Below are 17,393 nucleotides of genomic sequence, written 5' to 3' on the forward strand. Positions count from 1 at the left end.
TCAGTAGTGATTGTTCCTGCCATCCAGTAGCCCTGTTCACAAGTTACAGGGAACACATGTACAATCCGCACACTATGCACCTGCTTTTTCTTTATACAGGTTGAGTATCCCTTATCTGGACATCTTATGGGCCTGAGCTAAGGGTTAATGAAAATAATGACCGGTATTTACTTTGTTGTTTCATCATGGCAAGGATGCTTTAAGTATAAATTTAGACAACCATTCTAAGGGCCCATTCCTGAGAATTGAGCCAAAAGCCCATAGGAGGCCGAGTAAGGCCGGAAGGCGCATGCCGGCGTTGAGTGGCCCCAGCGCCAGCGTGCAGGTCTGGGCGGCGGTCCCCAGCCGCCGCCTCCTCCCACCGGTCTCTGGCCACTGGCACAGGCCGTGGAGGTGAGCCGGGAGGCGTTCCGGCGACCCGAAAGACGTTCCCAGGTTGTGATGGCGCTGGCCGGGGGACGGGGCCAACATTAGTCGGCCTCCTGAGCCCTTTTGGCTCGGGAACGCCCCTTTTCTTTTTACAAAAATACACCAGTTTTTTGCTGGCGTATCTCCCGTGCAACCCTATGAGGGTTGCACGGGTTTTTTGCGCTGGGCGGAGGTTTCGGCAGTGCCAAAACTTCTTTAGGAGGCAATGCTGCTGGGTTGCCTCCTAAGCCCGGCGCAGGCATTCCTTTCAGAAGTGTGGAGATATTATGCCTGTTCAATGGGTATAAAAGGTGATTATTTCCCGACTAATTTGCACGCTTAGCTCGCCCGATCGATTTTTCTTTCTTCTTTTAGCATTTGGACAACTATAAGATTGAAAAATGATATTGAAAAGTAGGGCCGTGTAGTCTGCTCAAGATGTTCTTCAAATTTTGTTTTCTTAATTATATGTTGGACTGCTTTATTTTTTTCTCTTTTCTCCCTTTTTCCGTACCTGCTTTTATAATAATAATAATAATAATAATAATAATAATAATAATGAGAGCAGCCTTCTGAAGTAGATGAAAGGAGCTGTGGATTCACGGACTTCTGATGTGGTAGTTGGAGACAAGAGATAAGCGTATCCAGTCTCCCCCGTGCCCTGTTCTAAGCACCGATTGTTCTATTAGCCTCCTGATGAGGTAGCTACTTCAGCCAAGGCCGGAGTATAGTAAATTGCCCAACCTAAAGGCAAAATAGCTTCCGTTTTCTGATCATGGGTCGTATGGAAAGATGTTAGGGTACCGTACTGTGAGAGAGTATGTCAAGGTGGTTCTGGCCAAATAGACACTCTTCAGCATTTCTTGTTCAGCTGTGACTTGCTCAACGAGGCTAGAGACAGATGGATAAAGCCTTTTATTCAGGAATCGGTCTCTGAACTGGATAATCTGAGGGTTCCTTTAGCAGGGGTGGATTTTAATACTACATCGGCGGTGGCCAAATTTCTTTCCCAGTCAATTAAGATGTAAAAAATACTAATTTCCTTATGGGTTATTTATAGGGTTGCCAGGAACCTCTTCGCCATCGGCGGGAGGTTTTTGGAGCAGAGCCTGAGGAGGGAGGGGTTTGGGGAGGGGAGGGACTTCAATGCCATAGAATCCAATTACCAAAGTGGCCATTTTCTCCAGGGGAACTGATCTCTGTCGCCTGGAGATCAGTTGTAATAGCAGGAGATCTCCAGCTAGTATCTGGAGGTTGGCAACCCTAGTTATTTAGATAGTTCCTTTTTTATTATTTTGGTCTCAGTATGACATTGTTGAGGGCCGAACTGGCCACATGTACACATAAAACTGCCTTATACTGAATCAGACTCTAGGTCCATCAAAGTCAGTATTGTCTACTTAGACCGGCAGCGGCTCTCCAGGGTCTCAGGCAGAGCCTACTTGCCTAGAAGCTTTAACTGGAGATGCCAGGGATTGAACCTGGGACCTTCTGCATGCCAAGCAGATGCTCTACCACTGAGCCACAGCCCCTCCCCCTGAACAGTATCATTAAAGTATGGAAAGATGTGATGTGGGCTTAACATGACTTTGTATGTCTAACGTGGGGAAAAATGCTGTAAAGAGGAGGAGAACATGACGTTTGTGATAATTGACATCTTGGCAAGTATATAATCTTATGCTGGACTAAAAGTGGTTGCTTCTGCTTTGGACTGGAGCCTGTTATTCAGCTGAATAATAAATCTTTCAACTTTCTCCTGACTGGTGTGTTTTTAGTTGGGCTAAAGGACACCAAGGAACGAAACCTGTTGGTTGTAAAACTGTCGCCAGTCAACAATCCGATATCCAGACTTATTCAAAATGCGGACCTTTGGAGCAGGCGTGCAGGCATTACTCATTTACTCAGCAGGGACACTGCTGGTTCAATGTACCCAAAATTATTAATAATATTGTTTTAATTTACATTTAGGCAATGTGTATAAAGTGTTACGAATACCGTGGACAGCCAAAAAAACTAACCAGTGGGTTATAGATCAAATCAAACCTAAACTGACCCTAGAAGCTCAAATGACTAAACTGAAGCTGTCGTTCTTTATGGTCACATTATGAGAAGACAAGAGTCACTGGAAAAGACAATCGTGGCAGGAAATGTTGAAGGCAGCAGGAAAAGAGGAAGACCCAACAAGAGACGGATTGACTCTATAAAGGAAGCCACGGCTCTCAATTTGCAAGATCTGAGCAAGGCTGTTAAAGATAGGACATTCTGGAGGACACTGGAGGACACTGATTCATAGGGTCACCATGAGTCGGAAGCGACTTGACGGCACTCAACACACACATAAAGTACCGTATTTTTCGCTCCATAGGACGCACCTTTCCATAAGGCGCACCTAGTTTTTAGAGGAGGAAAACAAGAAAAAATCTTGTTTTCCTCCTCTAAAAACTTGTCCTATGGAGTGAATGCCCTGGGAGGCGGGTGGGCGCACAGAGCCGAGTCGTTCCAGCGCGCCAAGCCGGCTCGAGTCGTTCCAGCGTGCCAAGCCGGCTCTGTGCTCCCCCCCTTCCCACCTGGGAGGCGGGCGGGTGCACAGATTGGGCTGGGAGGCGGGTGGGCCGGCGCGCCAAGCGTTCAGAGCGGGCTGGGAGGCAGGGGGCGGGCGGGCGCACCAAGCGCTCAGAGCGGGTGGGGAGGAGGTGGGCGGGCGCGACAAGCGCTCAGAGCGGGCTGGGAGGAGGCGGGCGGGTGAGCCAAGTGCTCAGAGCGGGCTGGGCGGGCGCACAGAGCGGGCTGGGCGCGCTGGAACGGCGCGAGGCGGCTTTCCCCGGCCGCCTCCCAGCGCGCCCAGCCCGCTCTATGCGCACATTCGCTCTATAAGACGCACCCACATTTCCCCTCACTTTTGAGGAGGAAAAAAGTGCGTCTTATGGAGCGAAAAATACGGTATATATGAAACATATATAAAACATAAATGAATTTCGTGTTTAGACCTGGGTCCCATTCCCAAAATATCTCATTATGTATATGCAAAAATTCCAAAATACAGAAAGATTCGAAATTCGGACCACTTCTGGTCCCAAGCAGTCCTGATAAGGCATACTTAACCTCTATGTGAGTTGAGTAATTCTCATGTCACGTTCAACGCATTTGCAGCTAGTCATATGATTGAAACTGCACAGTTATCCAGGTGCCGGTCCCCAGTTGATTTTGCAAACTGAACATGTGTTGGCTCATTTTTACAAACAGGTGTCCGCACGTACATGTAGATTGTACGTGTGTTCGTTCGCTATGACCTGTGAACGGGGCTTGTGAAGGACATGAGAACAAGGCAGTGCTGGCCCGGGCCAAACTAGGATGGTGAAGTGTTGCTATTATTAGGATTGCCAGCTCTGGGTTGGGAAATACCTGGAGATTTAGGGGGGTGGAGCCTGCAGAGGGCGGGGTTTGGAGAGGGGAAGGACTTCAATGCCATAGAGTCCAATTGTCAAGCCGGCGGTTTTCTCCAGGGAATTGATCTGTCCCCTGGAGATCGGTTGAAATAGCAAGACATCTCCAGCCACCACCTGGAGATTGGCAACCCTACCAATTATAGATGGAGCCAAAAATAATTTACATGGGGAATTTGAAGGAGATTCAACAGCTCAGTGATGCAGCTATCTCTATATTAGGGAGATTCACTGAGGAAAACTCCTCTATTCCTGTTACTCTGGGCTTCCTGTTCCGTTCCTGCTAGACAAGACGAAAAATAGCAAAAATGAAATAATACCGCCCGCAAAGCCGATTTGCTGATATTAAACGTGCTCCACAGATGTTCAAGCTTCCCCCACATTCCTAATGAAAAGATAATTGGAGGAAAATCACCATGACCTAAAACTCGCGACTTGCGTTTTTCATTTCCCGCACTGGTGAAAGAGGCCCGGATTGACAGCGCCGGAGGCAAACGGCTCATGTGTAGTCAGCAGGGTTGCCAACCTCCAGGTACTAGCTGGAGATCTCCTGCTATTGCAACTGATCTCCAGCCGATAGAGATCAGTTCCCCTGGAGAAAATGCCCGCTTTGGCAATTGGACTCTATGGCATTGAAGTCACTCCAATCCCCAAACCCCGCCCTCCTCAGGCTCCGCCCGAAAAACCTCCCGCCAGTGGCGAAGAGGGACCTGGCAACCCTAACCACCAAGGATGTCCAGGCTCCCTACGTAGAGGCAGGCAATGGCTCATGTGTAGCCAGAGAGATAGTGTACCACAACTAGAGGTGTGGGCTGTAATCCTGCCCTAAAGTCCTTCCATTGAGGCATTGAGGTTTTTATGAATAGTATTTGTAAGGTTCGGTTTTGTAAGCCGCTTTGTCTCCCCAGGGTGGGAGAAAAGCGAGACAAAGTTTTGTGGGGGTTGCCTAATGACATCCCGGAGGTCTTGCTGAAGAAGATGTCTAGCGAGTACGAGAGGGCCGTTCCCTTCGCGCCCTGCTTCGTCAGCTGAAGAAGAAGAAGAGTTGGTTTTTATATGCCGACTTTCTCTACCACTTAAGGGAGACTCAAACCGGTTTACAATCACCTTCCCCTCCCCTCCCTACAATAGACACCCTGTGAGGTAGGTGGGGCTGAGAGTGTGCACCTAGCCCAAGGTCCCCCAGCAGGCTTCCTGTGGAAGAGTGGGGAAACCAACCTGGTTCACCAGATCAGAGTCCACTGCTCCAAACCACCGCTCTTAACCACTACACCACGCTGAGCTAGACGGACTGACCCAGCAAGAACCTCTGCATGAGGTTCGGAACAGGTGTGCCTGTATAGGGTTGCCAGGTCCCTCTTCACCACCGGCGGGAGGGTTTTGGGGCGGAGCCTGAACAGGGCGGGGTTTGGGGAGGGGAGGGACTTCAATGCCGTAGAGTCCAGTTGCCAAAGCGGCCACTTTCCCCAGGTGAGCGGATCTCTGTCGGCTGGAGAGCAGTTGTAATAGCGGGAGATCTCCCGCTATTACAACTGCTCTCCAGCCGGTACCTGGAGGCTGGCAACCCTATGCCTGTAGCACCCTCCACCAGAGAAGCCGGGGCAGGTGTACCCCCACACACACACACACATACAGATGGCCTGACAGAGGAAAGCACAAGCCGAGCCCTCGCATGGTTGAGGCTGGAGCTGTGGTACCTCAGGGGGCACAGAAAACCGCCGCTTCCCATTAAGTCAAGGCCGGTACTGCCTCCCCCTTCTGGCTTGTCGGGGCCGTTTCTTCCCCTCCGCTTGGCACGGTGTCAGCCTGCCACGACAGTTCAGTTGGGCACAGCTGGCGCTCAGAGCCACTGACCCACTTTCTTCACCTCCTCCTCCCGGACTGTCTTCCGCGTGGACGAAGCAGCGCGGGGCGGATGGAGGAAGGACAGGCCCTGGGGGAAAAAGGAGGCATGGGGATGGGAAAGGCAAGGGGGCGGCACCTGAGCAGGAGAAGCACAGGCAGATGGGGAAAGAAAAAGCAGGCATGCCTGCTGCAGGACGAGCTGCACAGCTGGAAGGAGAACAAAGCTGAGAGCCATGCAGCAATGAGAAGAAAGGAAGGACATTTATGCATGTGCATTTTATCTGAGGTCCGATGCTCACTGGACCCACACTTTCCAGTTGGGAATCTGTGCACCAGCAGTCTCCAAGCTCAAATCAAGTCCCCGCCCCTTTAAATGCTGCTTTGTAATTGGCTTACTTGTAGTGCTTACTGTGAGAGAACCCCCCCCAAAACCCAATTGCCAAATAAAAAAACATTTTATTATTGCCAAATAAAAAAGCATTTTATTAAGGAAAAAAAAATGGAGCAATCTGATAGAAGTGGGGGGGGGGGAGAGAAATCCAAACCTCGTTTTTAATAAAGCCTTTCTTCTGCTCAGAAAGAGCTCCGAGGAAGCAGGGAGCGTTTGAATCCCCGCCTCTTTACACGCTGCTTTGTAATTGGCTGTAGTGTAGGGTTGCCAGGTGCCCGCTGGTGGCGGGCAAACCCCCAGCCATTTACCCCCCTGCCCGCCGACCACCTGAGGGTCGGCGGGCAAACGTGCATGCGCATACCGCGCGCGTCACTTCCGGTTTAGAACCGGAAGTGCCGCCTCGTGAGGGGCCTTATACCTCTTCATTTGAGTGGTAAAGGGCCGCTTTACCACTCAAACTAAGAGGTAAAGGCCCCTCGCGAGGTGGCACTTCCAGTTCTAAACTGGAAGTGACGCGTGTGCATCGGTGCGCGTGTGCACTTTCGGACAAGAGCCTCCCGCCGGAGGAGAGGAGGGACCAGGCAACCCTACTGTAGTGCTTACTGTGAAAGGAACCTAGCTTCAGTGTCCCGCGCTTTGCCTTATGCATGGAGATTTCAGCCAAGCTGAGCTCAGGGGAGAGGGAAGAATCGGGTTAACAGAGGAACCGGAAGGTCCGGGATTTGTGAGGACTGGCAGCGAGGTCATCTCTAATGGAGGGAAAACTCATGCATAACTCCAAGGAACAACCAAGAGAGACCAGGGGTGAATGTGAGTGAAAGTACCCATGCATAAATGACCTAAGGCTGAGTTTGTCCTGTTGGACAGTAGGGCAGCAGAGAGGCAACCCAGGGCAAAACAGGCAGCCCAATCCAAAGGGGGGGGTAGACAGATGGTGGCCAGGAGTGGCGCAGTCATACTGCCGCCACAGAGGCTTCCCAGCTGCAAAAGAAAAATAAAAGGGGGGGTAGAAAAGGTGAAAAATCCCCCATTGACTTTAATGGGACTCCACTTCTGGGATTTCGCTGCCAGCAGAGCCCCACACAGCTCTGTGGTTTACCGGAGCCGGTGTGGATGCCGCCCATGACACCATGAAGCGCCCTTATCCAGGGTTAAATGAGCACTTACCCTGCCACAGGGTCATGGCGGCTCCTGTGGAGTTCCCCCCCCCCCGCTTCAGGATTGCAGCTAGGGTTGCCAGGTCCCTCTTCGCCACCGGCAGGAGGCTTTGGGGGCAGAGCCTGAGGAGGGCGGGGTTTGGGGAGGGACTTCGATGCCATAGAGTCCAATTGTCAAAGCGGCCATTTTTCTCCAGGCGAACTTGAGTTCAGTTGTAATAGCAGGAGATCTCCAGCTAGTACCTGGAGGTTGGCAACCCTAATTCAGCCATAGTCTTGGGTAGCAGTATGAAGGCCTGGGAGGGGGGGAACTGGAAAAAACAACGACGAGGGAGCTTTTTGCAAAGGGATTCCCCCAGTTTTTCCAACAGAAAAACTGGAAATTTGGGAATATCACTGAAAAAACCCAATCCTGTGAAATATTTTCAGTTTTAGACTACACAAAATGCTTTCAAAGACAAAACTTTAATCAAAATATGCAGTGTGAAGATTTAAAAAAAAAAAACAATCAACCATCTCCGTCATTAGAGAATAATTCCTGTGTTTCGGGCAGGCATGTAGAATGTGTTTTCAAGCATGTGTTTACTGTTAAAAAGTAACTAATTTTGTCTGCAACAAATATGCTATTGTTTTCAACGTTGTAAGTTTAACTCAACAAATATGATGCCAGACCTGTTGTGACCGTACAAGACTTTTTCCGTCCAAATGATGCACTTTCTTTTGTTTACTACCAAAATGTGTTTTCAATTCTCACTTTTAATTTTTTCCTCCTTCACATATGGCTAAAATTAAGATGCATGTGCTAAGATAACATAGGGTGCAGCAGTATTGGATATATTCCTAATGTGGCTTGAAGAACTCTAACAGTGATATCCTGAGCAGAGCCACCCTTGTAGACCCTTTGTAGAACGTAAGAAAGGCCATGCTGGATGAGGCCAAGGTCCATCAAGTCCAGAAGTCTGTTCACACAGTGGCCAACCAGGTGACTCTAGGAAGCCCACAAACAAAACGACTTCAGAAGCATTGCTCCTAATATAATAGGCATGCTCCTCTGATCCTGGAGAGAATAGGTATGCATCATGACCAGTAGCCATGGATAGCCCTATCCTTCACGAACATGTCCACCCCCCTCTTCAAGCCTTCCAAGTTGGCAGCCATCACCACATCCTGGGGCAGGGAGTTCCACAATTTAACTATGGCTGTTACCGCACTAGGTATTCCCAGCGATGTATTAAGAGTTTGGAAATGTTATAAAAAATACTGTTCGCACTTTCTATGTATTCCCACCGATGTATTAAGAGTTTGAAACTGTTATAAAAAATACTGTTCGCACTTTGTTTGGCCCCTTGAGCTGTGAAGACGTCTTCCAACCATTTTTTAACCGTGGCATCCAAAAACCCTTTTAAAGCGATGTTTCTTATAACATTTCCAAACATTGAAGCAATGACGAAGGGGAAATTAGTGCCTTTTGCACACATCTGATACCTATAAAGATACTACTCACCTGGGAGATAGTACTGCTACACTTTTTGTATCCCTGCGTGGAACTGATTGATGTTGAACAAAAAATATTGCTGGCAGTCGTATTTGAAGCGAAAATAAGTTGTTTTTGTAAGTATAAACTCTTTTGCTATGAAATGTGTTGTCTTTAGAAATATAGAAAGTATATCCAAATGATTGGAATGAAAAAGGTTTTAAGAATAATTTTATATTATTAAGGGGGCCTGAAGAAGAGATCAATATAAGAAATCGAAACGGCCGTATCGCCATCGGTCTACATCTGCACTTCGTGGAAACCTTCGTGGAACCATTGTTGACTATGTACACTTACCTTTATAGGGATTACTGAACACTTACCTTTTGAAGGATTGTGTGACTTTGGACCACATATGTTGGTCTTGGACTGCTTGTTGGTGATGCACATATCTATGTTTTGTATGTCACATTTGTATTTATATGTTGTTTTGTGTTGTGTCATTGTGTAGCATTATATAAATTTTTGCACTTTGGTTATATCTTTTCGCATCTATGCTGCTTTCCAAACCTCAGGTACTAGCATACAGGTGCCTTTTTCCTACACATAGTACCTGGAGGCTGGCAACCCTTACGGGATGCCCTATGGGCATCCCTGTCCATGGATCAGATTGTCTTTTACACCCTCTCTTTCACTTTCCCCTCCTCACATCTCTCTCTCTCTCTCTCTCTCTCTCTCTCACTTGTGCTCCTGCACAGATTTCCCAGATGACCTTCCACCATCAAGGGAAAAAGAAAGCACAGAAGGTTTGAGTGACGGGGAAAGGAAAAGGGAGCAGAGATTTGCTGGATGGGATTTAGCAGTCTTAATCAGAATTTTCTTCCCGTCCTCCAATCTGCTTCCTGCTGCTATGTTATTATAAAGGAAGAATGCAAATGATAGAGAGCGATTAGAAGGATCTCTCTGTGCGTACACGGCTAGCGGGGAGGGGAACTGAGAAAGGAGGGAAAGGGCATCTCTGCCAGGTACATACGTTATGCTTGAGATTAACAATATTGAGAGCCGATGAAATAAGGCCTTGCCCAGTCTGACCAATCTAATTTTCTCAGTGCGTATATAAGCCCAGGCTATAGTTTGGTTCGGACAGGATGTGAAATCATGGTCAAATTCAAGAATTAGTTAACGATAAGACGTTTTGGAGGACACTGATTCCTAGCGGCCATTTCCTCCAGAGGAACTGATCTTTATCGATTGGAGAGAGATCAGTTGTAATAGCAGGAGATCTCCAGCTAGTACCTGGAGGTTGGCAACCCTACTCTTAAGGGAGAATCAAACCGGCTTGCAATCACCTTCCCATTCCCACCCCCCCACAACAGATACCTTGTGAGGTAGGTGGAGCTGAGAGAGCTGTGACTAGCCCAAGGTCATCCAGCTGGCTTCGTGTGTAGGAGTGGGGAAACAAATCCAATTTACCAGATTAAATTCCGCTGCTCATGTGGAGGAGTGGGGAATCAAACCTGGTTCTCCAGATTAAAGTCCACCGCTCCAAACCATTGCTCTTAACCACTATACCACGCTGGCTCTCAAGAAGGAGCTAGAAAAGAATCAAGGGTTGGAAGCTGGGGTGAGAGTAACAGAGAGAAGAGAAATGAAAACAGATGCATAGAGATGACAGGGGGGAAGTCCATCAACGAAGCGAAACCAAGTAGGTTGAAAGGCACAGCGAAACCCAAGGGAACGGAGTGAAGGAAACAAGAACAAAAGGTCCACAGTTCACTCCAGCACAGCCTCACAGTGCAATCCTGAGCAGAGTTAGCACTCTTCTAAGTGCACTGAATCCAAAAGGCTTAGAAGGGATAAGCTAGGCTGAGGATGACACCGCGTGGATCCATCTTCTGCCAGCGTGTAGCACTTACGCAAGCTGCTTAAAAATAAACCCGCGAGAATCGCTGATCAGCATCAGGAACAAAACCAGGATAAAAATACCCAAGCCAGGATCTGAAACCCCAACATACAACCAGTTCCCCGCACCCAACCCGGGGGGAAGGGGCTCATGCTTCTTAAACATTACCTTCTTCCCCAATACTGCTTGGCAAATCACACCTGGAGTCTCAAAAGCAGTTTGGAATATGGGATTTCAAAGGGAAATAAAAGGAAGGGTTTGGTTTTTTTTTACTAGGAATGAGCAAGTGGCTCTTTAGATCCCAGCCTTGAAGAAGAGCTTTATAGAATGCCAAAGACTAGAATAATAGAATCACAGAATCACAGAGTTGGAAGGGACCATAAAGGTGATCTACTCCAACCACCTGCTCAATGCACGATCAGCCTCGACCATCCCTGACAAGTGTTTGTCCAGCCTCTGCTTAAAGACTGCCAGTGAGAGGGGATCCCACCACCTCCCTAGGCAGCTGATTCCACTGCTGAACAACTCTCCCAGAAATAAAGCTGGTTACAGAGATCTGTCTGTTCCCCTAGAGAAAATGGCTGTTGGAAGGGTGGGCTGTATGGCATCATACCCCGCTGAGGTCTCTTCTCAGTTCCCTCCCCCTAAGCTCCATGCATTTCCAAACCCAGGAATGGGGTCTCAAGCCAACTCCTATGCAGAACTCAGTGAGAATTAGGCTCTTCTTACAATTGTACGTGGACGGCCAAATCCTGAAAATGCCATTCCTCTGCTGCTTAAGGCGGAGGTGGAGGGGAAGAATAAACCCTTGCCGGAGTATATGGGATGCCGAGGGCGGTTAACACAACAGTAACCTTCACAGTACATTTCAGTAATGTTGAAAGGAAACCCTTAAACGAAGGGAAAGACCTTGGGAGCCTGGTACATCAAATTGCTAAATAGCAGATCGTAAGAGAGTGTTTTTAAAAATAAATACAACAGCCATCCTGGTAGCTCGAGTGGAGTTAAAAGTCGTCACCTTCTCTGTGTGGGCTCTGGCAACCAATCTGCACCGCGCTTACGGTTTAATACGGAAGCTCATCAGTCAAACTACGCCTGTTCTGGCTGACACATGTGGATGGTGCTAAATGAGTAACTGCAATAATAAATCTTATTTAGAAACTGGGATCTCTCAACTTGGCTAGTTTCTGCTGACCGTTGAAATATGAAAATGTCAGTATTTGGGCGAGGGGATGCTGGGTTGCAAAAGTGTAATATTTCCTAAAGAAATAAATAAATATCTACGGGTGGCACCTGTATTGATTGGCATTTGGGGAAGTTTACCAGCAGTCCTGAGTTGTGATTTTATTTTATTTTTTGTTTTCAATGAATTTTATTCTATGTGTTTTATCTATGCCGTAAGCTGCATTATTCTCTGTAAGGAAAAAAAGGCAGCTAATAAATGTTTTAAATAAAAATAACCAAATTTATAAACCTTGTGACGGGGGCTATCCAAGGCTCACATATAGGTTTCTGCAAAACCTCTGGATTTGTGGGGAAATGTTTTTTTTTAAATAAAAAAGGAGTTAAAAGGCTCTGAAAATAGTAACAGTGACATAGGTGCATATGCTGACTTTGTGGGGAAAAAATGATTTTTAGGCAGCATTTTGGGTTATCATTAGAGAGGGTTGTGGGCAGGGATATGGGGGGGTGAAACGCTGCCTGTGGGGTCACATTGCTTCTGTTTAAAAAACAGAAGCGGCATATGGTAGATCTAGGAATGGTGGGGAACTCTATGGTAAAACCATAGAGTTTCCGACAAATCCTAGAGCTACCTATGCCACTTTCATTTTTTTTTACTGGAAGTGATGTAATGCCACAGATGGCATCAAGAGGGTGGTATTTTGCTCCTGCTGGTACTCTAAGCATAGGGTTGCCAATCTCCAGGTGGCAGCTGGAGATCTCCCGCTATTACAGCCGATAGAGATCAGTTCACTGGACAGAATCCCCCCCGTTTTTAAGTGAATGGCTATAGGCCTATAAGGGCAGGGTGAGACAGCAGTGGGAATTTAGTGCGCCGTCTTTTGTTGATTGTTGAATGGTTTTGAATTATATATTGGGATTTTATACTATGTGTTTTGTTTAAAATGGTTGCTAGCCACCCTGAGCCCCACCTTTTTCCCCTTGTCTCTGTGGAAGGCGGCGTGATATAAGTCATAAAAACAAACAAACAAAATCCTAGAATTCACATGGAGGGAATTTTGCAAACACCCTTACTATATACCAGGAAAATCTGTGATCCGACCAAATTTCTTCCCTGACGTTTCCCCGTGAGTCATGTGCAATTGTCTGTGAAAAGTTTTGACAACAAATCATCTCACAAGGACAATTTATGAGCATGGCAGACAAGCCAAAACCACGCCAGTGTCGGGGTGGGGAAGGAAACAAACCCCAGCCATGCCTGGGGACAGCTTTTCTGGCACCAGATTTGCCCGCTGCTGAGTAAATGCTGAGTTGGCTTATCACTCAACAGCATTTCGGCGTCAGAGAGAAAGCGACGCACATCTTTACAAAGCCCGTGTTTGAACTGTGGCCGAATGCCGGGCAGCCGGGCTCGGAGAAATGGGCTGGGGCATCCAACTCAGCCCAAATCTCGGCTCTGAGGAGTGCCGAAACATTCATGCACAGACTGATCTCCAGATGGCTTTCCTCCACGGCTTATGCTTCCGACACATGTTGATGAGATAAGTAGGGCCTTGGGTTGAATTCAATCATTAGGGTTGTCAGGTCCCTCTTCAACACTGGTGGGAGGTTTTTGGGGTGGAGCCTTCGAAAGGTGGGGTATGGGGAGGGACTGCATGGGGAGGGGAGGGAGCCAGCATGGTGTAGTGGTTAAGAGTGGTGGTGGGAGCAGTGGAATCTGATCTGGAGAACCGGGTTTGATTCCCCACTCCTCCACATGAGCGGCGGACGCTAATCTGGTGAACTGGGTTTGTTTCCCCACTCCTGCACAAGAAGCCAGCTGGGTGACCTTCGGCTAGTCACAGTTCTCTCAGCCCCACCTACCTCACAGGGTGTCTGTTGTAGGGAAGGGAAGGGGATTGTAAGCCGGTTTGAGTCTCCCTTAAGTGGTAGAGAAAGTCAGCATATAAAAACCAACTCTTCTTCTTCAATGCTATGGAGTCCAATTGCCAAAGTGGACATTTTCTCCAGCGAAACTGGTCTCTATCGGCTGGAGATCAGTGGTAATAGCAGGAGATCTCCAGCTAGTACCTGGAGGTTGGCAACCCTATCAATCGTTCAGCATTCTGCCTGTCTGTTAGTTCATCTGCAACGGAATAATGGCACCGAAGACTGAGAAACTGGAAGATGTTGTGGATTGTGGTGTAGAGGCTAGAAATCCGGACTAGGATCTGGGAGACCCGGGTTCAAATCCCCACTCAACCGTTATTCCCAGCACCCGACCCCACAAGGTGCTGCTCTATCTTGATGAAAGTCAGTAGGCATGTACAGGAGGACGTTCTGCATCTGGTGCAAATCCCCAGTTAGACCTCCCCCCCCCATACCTGTTGCAAAGGGGCACCAGAAATATGTTAAATAAATGCATTATTTCCCTTGAAGGTTGAGATACTGTCATGAGCCCTAAATAATGCAAAGAGAACTGCACCCCAGGCTGTCCTTACAGCAGGGTTCTCAACACTGCCTAAGCAAACACAGGAAAGATTTTGGGGGCAGTGCCTGGGGAGGGTGGATTTTAGGGAGGATGTGATGTCCCTTTCAGTTGACTAGCTAGTAGGGTCGCCAGGTCCTCTTTGCAACGAGTGGGAGGTTTTTTGGGCGGAGCCTGAGGAGGGCAGGGTTTGGGGAGGGACATCAATACCATAGCGTCCCATTGCCAAAGTGGCCATTTTTCTCCAGGTGAACTGACCTCTAACAGCTGGAGATCCATTGTAATAGTGGGAGATCTCCAGCTAGTACCTGGAGGTTGGCAACCCTACTATCTAGGAATGTCCCCCAATCTCTATGGGGAAGACCACAGAGACAAGGGGAAAATTCTTAAAGCATCATTGTGGAAGCCATTTTTTCCCTTCCCCTCTTCAATTTCTCAAGCGCAGGAGACTGGGAAGGGGAGAGAGGAATTCCTATCAGGCCTGGTCAATTGGGAAGCCCTACATTACAGTAGTGAGTATTTCTGCTTACAGGAGCAGGGATGAATTTCTCAAGAGGAATGCGAGGGGAAAGAGAAACGTGGGGCAGAAGCGGGAAGGACATGAGACTGCTGAGTATTCTGTTTATTGGCCCGTTAATGCCTAATGCTAAATCCATTCAGTCGAATGCACCGAGACAATAAACCCAGGAATAGGCTCTCAAGCCAAGCACAGAATCTGAGCCCGCTGACATTTCTGCTGAATCCCAGTTGTGACCAGAGCCACTGGCTTCCTGATTCCGAACAACCGCCCTGCTTCTGTCATCCTCCTCGCAACCAGGCAGATGTGCGCTGGCGAGCTATTCATGCCCCTGCCATTCATGGCTCCTGTAATGCTTTCTAAGGCTTGCAAACGCCGGCAGCTGCACATCAGCCAGCAATCTGAGCAAGAGAATAACTTTCCCATTGCAGCTGCAAAGTTGGAAGGGCAACCGGGGGGAGGGGGGCTCTGGAGAACAGAGGAGGAGGAGGGGGAGGAGGAGGAGGAGGAGGAGGAGGAGGAGGAGGAGGAGGAGAAGAAGAAGAAGAAGAAGAAGAAGAAGAAGAAGAAGAAGAAGAAGAGGAGGAGGAGGAGGAGGAGGAGGAGGAGGAGGAGGAGGAGTTGGTTTCTATATGCCGACTTTCTCTACCACTTAAGGAAGAATCAAACCGGCTTACAATCACCTTCCCCTCCCCAAAACAGACACCCTGTGAGGTAGGTGGGGCTAAGATAGTGTGACTAGCCCCAGGTCACCCAGCAGGCTTCATGCGCAGGAGTGGCGAAACAAATCCAGTTCACCAGATTAGCCTCCGCTGCTCATGTGGAGGAGTGGGGAATCAAACCCGGTTCTCCAGATCAGAGTCCACTGCTCCAAACCACCACTCTTAACCACTACACCAAGCTGGAGGGGAGGGGCTTCAGTGCCATAGAGTTCAATTGCCAAAGTGGCCATTTTCTCCAAATAAACTGATCTCTATTGGCTGGAGATCAGTTGTAATAAGAGATCTCCATCTAGTACCTGAGATAGTGTGACTAGCCCCAGGTCACCCAGCAGGCTTCCTGTGCAGAAGTGGCGAAACAAATCCAGTTCACCAGATTAATGTCCACCGCTCATGTGGAAGAGTTGGGAAGCAAACCCAGTTCTCCAGATCAGAGTCTGATCAGGGTCAGAGGGGGACAGTGAGGAAACCAAAGCCAGTCTGGGATCCCACATGACAGGCGTTAACACCGTAAATTATTTTTCAGTGTCTGTATTTCACGCCTGACTCCAGGCTTCGGCCAGAAGATCCACAGCTTGCTTCCCCACCCCCCACCCCGTCTTCCTTCCATTTTGTGCCTTTGAATGCTTGTTGTAAACCGACTTCTTTCTTCTGGCATTCCCAGTCTGATCTCCCTTCCTACTTTTGCCTTTTCACACCACTCCCCTTTCCTTTGAGTATCTGCAATCTCCCACTGCAGGCCTTTAGGGCAGGGCTTACATCTTGATTTTATGCAGAGCTCTGAGCGGCTGGCAGGTGCTCCAGAAAGGAAGAGATACATGTCAATTTAAGGAAGGCAGCCCTTGATGGAGGAGGGTAAGGTGAGGCAACTGCCTGGTGTGGCAAGGTGTGGATGAACATTAAGGCCGTGCATGCAGGGCTATTTTCTTCCAGTGACAAAATTGAAATTGTTGAAGACTTTCTATTCCTTGGCTCCATCATGAACCCAAAGGGAGACTGCAGCCAAGAAATCAGAAGGAGATGGAGACTGGGAAGGGCAGCCATGAAGGAGCTGGAAAAGATTCTGAAGTGTAAGGATGTGTCACGGGCCACCAAGATTAAGTTAATTCATGCCATCGTATTTCCTATTACTATGGATGGGTGTGAACGCTGGACAATGAAGAAAGCTGACAGGAAGAAAGTAGATTCCTTTGAAATGCGGTGTTGGAGGAGAGTGTGACGGATACTGTGGACAGCCTGGCATCTCTCCTCAGGAACTGGAGGGGATGAGGACGCAAACACTGGTTGCGTTGGCTGGTTTTTAATATGGATAAAGTATGTTGTTGGTGTAGTTCTGTAGCACTGTTTTTACTGATAAGCGAAGAAGAAGAAGAAGAAGAAGAAGAAGAAGAAGAAGAAGAAGGAGAAGGAGAAGGAGAAGGAGAAGGAGAAGGAGAAGGAGAAGGAGAAGGAGAAGGAGAAAGAGAAAGAGAAGAAGAAGAAGAAGAAGAAGAAGAAGAAGAAGGAGAAGGAGAAGGAGAAGGAGAAGAAGAAGAAGTTCCCCAAATGAATGATAACTAAATAAGCAAACGTTGGGCCCTGAAGCCTCCGAGTGAGGTGGGCCCGGTCAACAGAGTGGTACCTTCTGCTCGCTCCCGACTCTGACTTCAGATCCTCAGCTCAAGGCCCATCCATGCCCTGTCCTAATAGAAAATTAGCAAAAGGCTGGCACAGGAATCCCTGAGGAGGAAGGCAAGCGTGGCAGGCTGGAAAAGCAGACTGAGGGCAGGGAACAAACGTTCGGACCAGCTCCACCGCTTTTAAACGGTTCTGGTCTACTTTGAACAGAACGAAGAGAGAGAGGCAATTCTGAGACGGGCGCAGCCGCTGCAGCTGAGTTTTAAAAAC

The 17,393-nt window shown here is 48.3% G+C and overlaps 1 protein-coding gene across 1 annotated transcript in view; it reads right to left on the minus strand.

The window, feature by feature from the left end:
• Nucleotides 1-17,393, minus strand: part of LOC130476791 (ephrin type-B receptor 5) — a 144,638-nt gene that overhangs the window by 83,583 nt on the left and 43,662 nt on the right. The window lies entirely within an intron of this gene.

This window comes from Euleptes europaea, chromosome 4, assembly GCF_029931775.1.
Source record: "Euleptes europaea isolate rEulEur1 chromosome 4, rEulEur1.hap1, whole genome shotgun sequence".
Taxonomy (NCBI): Eukaryota; Metazoa; Chordata; class Lepidosauria; order Squamata; family Sphaerodactylidae; genus Euleptes; species Euleptes europaea.